The sequence below is a fragment of the Rhinolophus hipposideros genome (assembly GCF_964194185.1).
Source record: "Rhinolophus hipposideros genome assembly, chromosome: 5".
Classification (NCBI taxonomy): domain Eukaryota; kingdom Metazoa; phylum Chordata; class Mammalia; order Chiroptera; family Rhinolophidae; genus Rhinolophus; species Rhinolophus hipposideros.
Genome location: NC_138051.1, coordinates 64,768,042 through 64,778,121, shown reverse-complemented (window position 1 = coordinate 64,778,121; position 10,080 = coordinate 64,768,042). Strand labels below are relative to the sequence as shown.

Below are 10,080 nucleotides of genomic sequence, written 5' to 3'. Positions count from 1 at the left end.
ATCTTTTGGAGCAAACCTTAATATAAGACTCGGTCTTATTTTGGGGGAAACATGGTAGGTGCAGCAATGTAATTCATGGACAATGGAAAGTGAGTGGAAGTGATGTGGGCCACGTCCAGGCTATGGAGGTGTAAGACCAGGCTATACTTCTTCCATGCTTTCTTTTCTGTCTCCCCAGGGGTGGGGAAAGGCAAAGAGCAAGTGGCCTTGGAAGTCAGGTATCGAAGATGGCATAGCCGCTACCAGCCTGGGCCCCTAAATAATACGGAGAGTCTGCCACTGACATGGAACATTTCCCTGGATGAGGATATGAAAGAGAAATAAACTTCTGTATCTGGGGCCACTGAATTTTTGCTGGGTCTTGTCACAGCAGCTCAGCCTTCCCTAAATAATTCACTACTCAACTGGATCACCAATGCCCCAATTAACTCTATGAGCTGTCAGGATGACAACTGGATGAGAATCAGAGCTGCAGAAATGCCTCAGCGCAGGTCCAGGTAATCCAGCAGAAGGGGGCTAGGTTGAGCTTTGGGATTCCTCGTGAGTACAGATGCAGGTGGAATCACAGACAAAGAGGAAGACATTAGAAGAATTCGTGTGTGGTCAGTGCTGGAGACCAAGGAGGCAGAAGCTAAGATAGTGGATTAAAATAGCACTAGGGATCATTCTTACTGGATTTGGTTCTTAAGTCTGTGAGGAACAGTAAGTGCTGTTCTAAAAGAGTTTAGGCTTGTCTTCCAGTCTTACCTAGTAAACCTTTGGGAGTTTATTCCTGCAGTTTCCTGGTTACTTCCTTATCCGTGCCATCTCCCAGAGACAACACAATGTTGAGTCAAGTAGTCTTTTGAGTCTCTATAACAACTTTCCTGAGTTCTTTCCCCTGGGCCCTAGAACGGGCTAGAGTCCTGACAGCAGGGCTTTGGGCCAGGACCTAAACTTCATCCCATCATCAAGGCCAGCTCAGGGAAGGCTAAGTGGCAGAAGGCTGGAGAAACTCTATCCTGGACCTCCAGATTAGACCCCTTCTAGGGACTGAGTGGGCATGGAAATATCTCAGAGGCTGGTGGAGAGGTGAACTGGAGAAACATTTTGCCACTGAGTGTACTAAGGCAAAGGAGAAAGCAGTAGAGGTAGGATGGGTCTCTAGGGCACTGCGAAGCTGAAATTTGTAGACTTCAGTTTCATTCATTCATTAGATAAACAATTATAGAATACCTATTAAGTTCCAGGAACTATGCATGTAGAATTTTGATGCTATGGAAGAGTATAGAGAAGCAGTAAACCCATTTTTTCAGTAAGACAAATGGAAACTAAGAGCAGAGTGTATGGTCATACCTGATAGCCCCACCACAAGGGTTTTTCCCTTGTTGAAATTTTATACAAATATTTGGACTAAGACACTTTGAGATTCCCATTTTGACCAGTGCATAGCTGGGAAGGGTATGGAGTGCAGGAAATAAAAAGCACAAGTAAAAGCCATAATCTATGGGGAAGGGGCAAGCCCAACCAGGATATCCACGTGTAATTATTATCATACGTGTTTCTAATATGACAGCTAGTAAGGCAGCAGATCACAGAGCTAAGAATTGCTCTTAAATAAAGAGTCGTGTTACTGTAGCAAATTGATCGGCAACATGAAATCCAGACAGAGCTAATGAACAGCATCATTTCCTGGGCATAAGGCCAGGGGCTCTGGTGTCCTCAGACCAAAGCTAAAATTCTAGTTTTAATGACAAGGCCTTGGCCCTCCAAGTCAGAAGCTAGTGAAATGTTTTGTCTGGAACTTAAGGGAGGAGATGAAGGAGGGCCATCAAACACGACCAGAGCCAGCAGAAAGGGATATCTGACTCCTTCCATCTATCACTGGGTCTGAAGTGGAGGCTTTCTTGCCAGAAAAGTTTCTGCAAGATCAAGTCATTCAGCTCTGTAACGAGCTAATATCAGGTTAGAACTTCATGCCCTGTGGAAGATAGAAGCTCTATATCCACTGTGACGAGACATCTAGGACCCCCAAATTTGCACGGCTCAGGTTAATGATGTTCTCTTCACTTCTAAAAAATATGTGCTCTTGGGAAAGGAATCATTACACTCAATCGTTCTAGGGGAAGTGACTTGATGATATGATATGGTGTACATTCTAGGGATGTTTATACTTTAACCAGCCATGAGAAGTCTTTATCCCAAAGAATGAATCGGCCAGCTTGGAAAAGTATTAGGAGATCAAGAATGTAAGTCTAATAACTGGGCTTTCCCACATGTTCCCCTTTCACCAGATAGAGGGGTTCAGGTGAAGCTTTGTGGGATTCTATTTATTGAGAAGAGCAATGAAGTACAAGCTAAGGACAAGGGTCTGTTCTTGCCTTCAGAATAACTAGGTGCAGGACAATGACCAAGCCATTCCGCCTTTTTGTGACATATTTATGGATAAAATTAAAATAACAATACTTTTTATTCTTACATGGGAATTATGAGGACCAAATAAGATGATAGATGTGGACAATTCAATTAAACACATACAAATACAAACATATTATTGTGCTAAATGTTGCCAACAATGGGAATATGTGTGTGTGTGTGTATTTGTTAAACTGTGATGGAGAAAGTAATACAGTATTACCCAATCATTCTTAGCTTGGACACTCCAAGCAGTAGAAAGTAAATCTTTCCACCAAGGAAAGTGCACACACACACACACACACACGCACACGCACAGTAATGCAGAATGTGCATGTAGGACAGGGAACTCAGGTTAGAGATAGAGCTGCCAGGCCAAGCTACACATCAAACCCAATCCATGGTAAATGAGTAAAATTGTCAGGTAGGCATTTATAAAATTTATCTTGGTGAGGCTAAAAAAAAAAAAAAAAATTCTCCCATAGAAATAACTGATATAAGCTCACTACTTAAAGTAAATTAGAAATAACTGATACATATTAGCAAGTACCCTAAAACAAGGATGTTAATTCCAGGACAGGCAGCCTGGTACAAGTGTGATGGAAACCAAGAGTAGGAAGTAAAAGTTTGGTGCCCTAAAATAAAGTGTAATTAAGGAAAGGACACATCCTCAGTTTCACCAGCTGATTACTGGGGAGACGGACGCCCACAGCTATTCCGTCCATGGTGTGAGACCAGCCTGCATCGGTGCCACCAGTGCCAGATAGGAGCACTGATAGCCAGGACTCAGGTACAAAGGGAACCTCCCTTCAGGAGCACCTATGAGCTTTCTCCTCCCCAGCAGAGGGCAGGTTGGGGTCCCAGTGATTTCCTGGGGAGGGGCTGCCCAGAACTAGAGAGATCCTCTTTCCTCAGAATACTCCAGGCTGGTGTGGCCTCTGGAAGCAGAGCTGCTTGTGCCTTGTAAGACACAATTCTCCCTTTTGGAGTTTAAGAAAATATAAATGAAACGAGTGATTTGCTTTCCATAGCCTGCTTGCACCCTCTTTGTGCCTCTCAACTTTAAAAAGCAAAAAGCTTAATCATAGTTAAAAATTCAGACAGAGTTCAAAATGCGATTACTTTATTCCTTAGAATCTGTGTGGCCAGTTTCTGTCTTTCTTTAGTTCCTGATCTTTAGCAGAAATAGCAACGGAAAGCTTCTAGAGAGCAATACATGGTGAGCTATAATATGTTTACTTATAAATTAGCCTTTAATCAACAGATTTAATATTAATTAATAATTCATAACCTGCTCTTTGCATAGAAATGACATAATTATATCTCTGCTTCAAGCCAAAGTGTCCACTGCAGAATATGTAAAATGTTAATTGGCAGTTAAGAAAAAAATTCTTTTAATTATGTAATAAGGTTCATATAATGGGTAATCAACAAAGCTGCCCAATTAGTCCTCTGGTAGCATTTTTCTATATATAGCAAATAGATTTTGTTTGTAGAAAATGTGTGTTTGAACAGACAGATTTTCAATTGCTTTTAAGAAAGGAGCAGCAGTAAGTCCCAGAAACAGTTAGAAATGACCTTGTAATCTTCAGTTCAGTGGGGCGGTAAAGATGGCTCAGATAAAGGAAGAGAAAGTCTCAAGTGTTCCTCTAACAGTTGACCAAATGCTCAAAACCTCACTGGGTTTGAACCACGGCAGTGTTATAGTTCAGAGACTTCAGCTGTTTCTGAGAGCGTTCAGGTAGCAGCAGCATTACTATTAATAGGGTATTAATGTAACGCCTGCTGAATATAGAACCTCAAAGAAATAGAAAATGTAATCCCTGTCTCAAAAACCAAGTGTCCATATCCATACCACACATGTGAACATCATGGTCAAGGACTCATCAAACATATTCATAAACAAAGATGCAACTCCATCATTCATCATTTATTCATTCATTCATTATTCAAAAACATATTGATTGCTTTCCATGGTTAGACCCAATGCCAGAAGCACTAAGATGACCTGGGCATGACCTCTGGCCCCAAGTAGGTCTCAGGAGTGATTTTAAAGAGTAGATTTGGGCTTTAAACATCAGACCATGCTGAACTCCCATACATTGTCGCCCCGTCCTCACTACATCATAGTCACGGGAACTTGGGCAGACAACTTCTTTGAAGCTCAGTTTCCTCATCTACCTGGGGAGAATCTCCTCTACTTTGTGGGGTTCCCTAAAGATTTGAGTGAGATAGTAAATGTCAAGTGCTTAGCCCAATGCACAGCAGAAAGCAGTGAATGAAGACTCCCTCTTCCCTCATTCTTCACACCGTGAGTGGTGATGGTGTGTCAGCCTCAGCTGAATTTAATATACATTCTGATATAAAGACAGAGGATTTTTACGGAATTTAATTCACATAAACTACTGTTTGTATTAACTGCTGTGCTGGATGCAGGGACTATAAGGGGGAAAGTCTAATCCCCCCTGCCTTGTCTTTGACCCTGTACCCACACTTTCTGCCCATCCTACTGGTTCTCATCCCACCTATGACTTTGCTTCTATTATGCCCTGGTCTGTGATCAGTTCACTAGAGCTGAATGCATCTTTCAGGCCACATTCATCTCTCTTCTCTGCAAATTCCCACGTCCTGACCTCTGCTGCCCAGCAGAACCTCTGCTCAGGCCTACAGAGTAAAGCCCTTGTAGGGCCTCAGATAAAACTGTCCTAACCCTGACGAAGAGCATGGAAATTCACTCCCTCCCCACCTTACCATGGTACTTTCCACCAGGAAATAGAAGAACACAGCTCGGAAGGCCCTGGTGCTCTAGCTGGAAGCAAGAAATACAAGAATTTGGCCGATTCCAAGTCAGCCTCTGAGGGTCCCCTACCAGCTCGTTCCACCAACTAAGTGCCCAGTTAACCCTGGAAAGTTTGTGGAGCTCTCAGGCCCACCTCCAGATGAGTGCAGAGCTGCAGGACTGAGTGGGGGTGATTGGAGGGGGTCTTGGGCATCTTCTCATATGCAGTGGCTTGGAGTGCCTGGCTCAGAGAGGGTGCTTAACACATGTGGAAGGTACAAATGCATGAATCTGACATGCAGGCCACCCATTGCATACAAGCCTAGCCCAAAGCTGGGAATGACCAGAGCTTAATCACCCAGCTTAAGGAGACTTTTGCAGGCCCACTCTGCCAGGAGGCTGCCAACTATCAGATTTCACAGCTGCAGCAGGGGCACTGAGCCATCTTGGAGCCTATAAGTTCATTCTGACAAATGCCTGGAACCTGAACTGGAATGAGATGAGGCTGCCACAGTGGACACGTTCCAGGAGGGATCAGGGATCCATCCAGGAGGAGCTTGCCCAGGCTGAAATGTGTGAGTCTTTGCCTGGAGTCAGCAACCAATGCTACTGAGGTGTCCTTACCACGGTCTCCTGCTGCCAGGATATGCCCAGTTTTAAAAGGAGGATCAGAGCCTGCACCTAAAAACCAAGAAGGTCAGTACCAAACCACAATAAAGGCAGAAATACTCTGAAGAAATACTCTAAGACCTCCAAGAGGTCTCAGCCACTTTATCTACTTGCCCTCCTTACCCAGAAATTGCTTTTAATAAGGGATATAATCAACAGTAAAAGATAGATTGAATGGATGATGGATGGATGGATGGATGGATGGATGGATGGATGGATGGATGGATGGATGGATATAGAAACAGAGATAGAGGTAGAAATAGAGAGAGATGATGAGAGAGAGAGAGATAGAGATAGAGATAGAGAGAGAGATGAGATGGAGGTTTAAGGCATGACACTTTCCCAGGGGTATGAACACTTAAAAATAAAATATAGAACAAGACAAACAAATGAGAAACAAAAACTCATAGACACAGACAATAGTTTAGTGGTTCCCAGAGGGTAAAGGAGGTGAGGGGTGGGAGATGAGGCTAAGGGGGATCAAATATATGGTGATGGAAGGAACTGACTCTGGGTAGTGAACACACAATAGGATTCATAAATGATGTAATACAGAATTGTACACCTGAAATCTATGTAACTTTACCAACAATTGTCACCCCAATAAATTTTTAAAAATAATAAATAACTAAATTAAAATAAAATAAAATATAAGCGGTCGGGCGGTTTGAAAGAGATGAAGACAGAACCGGACCTGGGCTCAGGCAGTGCACGTGGTTCCCCTGAGAACCAAAGATGGCAGTGAAGGTATATTCAACGTCATTCTCCAGCAATAACCTAAGTCGACTTGACACACGAGCCTGGATCAATGAGTCTCTGCATTGAATTTGGCAAAGATCAAACCGTTGTGCTCAGGGGCTGCCTATTGTCAGTGTGTGGACACGCTGTTCCCTGGAGGCATTGCCTTGAAGAAAGTGAAATTCCAAGCTAAGCTAGAACATGAATACATCCAGAACTTCAAAATACTACAAGCAGGTTTTAAGAGGATGGGTGTTGACAAAATAATTCCTGTGGACAAATTAGTGAAAGGAAAGTTTGGGGACAATTTTGAATTTGTTCAGTAGTCCAAGAAGTTTTTTAACGCAAACTATGACAGAAAAGACTATATGACCCTGGAGCTGCCAGACAAGGTCAAGAAACTGCAGTGGCTCCCTCCCTTGTTGCTCCAGCTCTGAACAAATTGATGAAACCCCTCAGCCCTAGTACTGCATCTCCACAGAGGCCCATTGTGATGCGCAGAGCCTCTAAGGCTGGCTCTGGTGTGGTGTGACAGGATCCTGGCGTGGGCAATGGGGATGACGAAGCAGCCGAAGTGCTGCAGCAGGTCAACATATTGAAACACCGTCGAAAACTTGGAGAGAGACAGATCTCCTTACACTGAATTGACTCGCCAGGAGAATGACGGCAGAAACAACCCTGTATTGCAGAGGATTGTGGAAATTCTCGATGCCACAGATGGCGGCTTTGTGACACCGGATAAAAGGGTCCCACGGCAGGAACATTGAATTCTTCCCTCCAAATCATGTGCTTAACTGTAAAATACTCCCTTTTATTATTCTTACAGGACTCACTCCTTTCTTTTCATGAGCAAAAAGTACCTCTTCTCAAAGTGCACTTTGCAGAAGTTTCACTCCTTTTCCAATAAGCTTGAGTTGAGAGCTTTTACCTTGAAGCAAAGCAGTATTAACACCTAGTTGGTTCATTGAGGGAACGAAGCGGCTGAACATGAGGCTCACCAAATGGAGGCTGGCAACACTGATGACTGGAGAAGGTGTGTTTATGTGATATGCTGAGGTGGGGCCCTACATGAGATGGGTGCACACCCTTTCACCAAGCTCAAAGCCCCCTCCTCAATGTAAACACTGATTTGAATTTTAAGCTAATGTGTAATATTGGCAGAGAACATTTTAATAAGAGCCTTAAGAGTTAGAACAGAATAGAGTAGAAAAGAACAGAACAGAACAGAGCAAAACAGAATAGAGTAGAGCAAAACAAAATCCTCTATAAAGGAAATACCTCTATATGGAAATGCTTGAGACGGCTCAAATTTGCCAGCTACGTGGCAGAGCCAGCCCTGAAACACGTTTTCTGACTCCAAATCGTCATCTTGCACTTATACATGGCGTTATATAGCCTTAGGGAAATATAGATAATCAGTTACTACTACTGCTTTAAAAATTTTATTCTAAGACACAAAACCTGCTGTAGAACCAAAGATGTGTTACATAATTTGGGGGTAATGACAGCAACATTCAGACAATTGAGAAGGGGTAACACTATATTTTTTGACTCACAAAACCATTTTCCTATAACCCAAATTCAGTTTAAATCTACACAACAGCTGCTGGTAGTATTGCGCAATTCCCTAGTGACACATCCTCCTGAAGACAGAAATTTAAATAACTGCCTCAAATCCTGGTGACTTTTGGCCATCAGCAATGACCTTGAGGCTCATCAGACCTCCATTTTCTATATGTTACAGATACCCAGACGTGCCAAGTATATTTGGGTGGGCTCCTCCTGGAATGACATTCATTTTTAAGCTATAAAACCACAGCAACAATTTCCATATAAAATTTGGATAAATCCAGTTTGTATGCTATTTGTTTTTATTAGCATGGATCGCATTACGAAACGAGCTATAAAAAGTTAAACGAGCAGCATGGACAGACTTTTCCCACTCCCGGGTCACTGCAGGTGCTGAGATCAAGTAATGCACATGGGAACATTTTTGCTGTCCCTCTGTAACCACTGGAGCCATATGAACTTGGGATGCCAGTTGGCTCTGTAAGTCAGATGTTAGCTGTGGTTTCATAGCCACTTCAGATCCAAATGAGATGGGTGCACACCCTTGTACCAAGCTCAAAGCCCCCTCCTCAAAATCCTTCAGCTCCCCACAGCTTATACTATACTATTGTCCGTGGCCTCCAATTCCCTGCTTCTGCCAAAATTTTGTTTTTCACTCTGCATCTGTTGATCTTCACTCTGGAACTGACCCAAACTTGGTACCCACTCACCGAAATCCCCACCTTCAAACCAAGTTTAAATAATTATACTTATTATTAACAACTAAGGTTTATTGAGTGCTTGCTCTATATCAGATGCTGTTCAAAGCACAATATGCATTACCTCATTTGATCCTCTCAACAAGCCTTTGAAAATATATTCAGAACTGTTACCTGTAACAGAAGTAAGATTTGGAGATCACAGGAAAGTGACATCACATTGTGCATAAAAGAAAAGATAAAATTGTGTCAGTCAGTCTGGCTGCCCTGGTCTTCAGTTTCTCACAGGCTATCTCTACCCCCTGCAGCAACCCCATCTGTACCCCCATCTTATTTATTTCTATTCTCTCCCATCCCAAACTTCCTTCTCGCTTTTTCTGTCTGGTACCAGTATAGGAACCTCTTCTTACGCAGGCAAATTTTGCTTCTTTAGAGCACCTCCTTTCAAATTCACACCTGCAAAATGAATGGGGTGTTCAGCAGAACATAGCAACTTGCTCCCCACAGCAGTCCTTTTCCTTAGAAGGCTGTTGGCTTATACATAGAAGGTTTGGTTGATACGGCTGTGATGGTTCTTATTATTGTTCTTACACCTATAATCCCCAAGAAACCAAACCAAACATCAAGAATAGAATTCACTGACTCTCGGTGGTGAACATTCAATGGGCTATATAGATGATGTATTACAGAATTGTACACCTGAAATCTATGTAACTTTACTAATAATTGTCACCCCGATAAACTTTAATTAAAAAATAAATAGAACTGGAACCACTTGTGGACAGTGTTAATATTTTTAACTTAATTATTTTGCATGGATAGTGCATTTTCGTGTTCTAAATTCAGAGTTAATATACATATATACATACATATTTTATATATTATATATAAAGGAAGATATATATGTATCTTCCTTGATCCTGTTCCCCTCCCTTCAACCACTGAGTTCCTTCCTCCAAGGGTAAACAATTTTATTAATATGGTGTGTAAAGGATATTTTAGGCATCTACAAACATATCCTCATAGATTTCACCCTTCCTCTTTTTTATTACAATGCTTTTAAATGGTAGCATGCTATACCACCATTAGGCACTTTTCTTCTCTCACTCAACAATAGCTCTGGGTGGTCATTCCACATCAGCACATAAAGAGCGCTCCATTCTTTGTTACAGCTGCATAGCATTCTCTTAAGTTTTATAATGTACATTACCATTCTCCAAAAGGGGGCCATTT

General features: G+C 42.3%; 1 pseudogene across 1 annotated transcript; it reads left to right on the top strand.

Annotated features, from left to right (window-relative positions):
* Positions 1 to 6,577: 6,577 nt before the first annotated feature.
* LOC308497487 (microtubule-associated protein RP/EB family member 1-like) lies at positions 6,578 to 7,347 on the top strand (annotated as a pseudogene). The gene has a single exon. The product of its transcript is annotated as a microtubule-associated protein RP/EB family member 1-like (transcript).
* Positions 7,348 to 10,080: the final 2,733 nt, after the last annotated feature.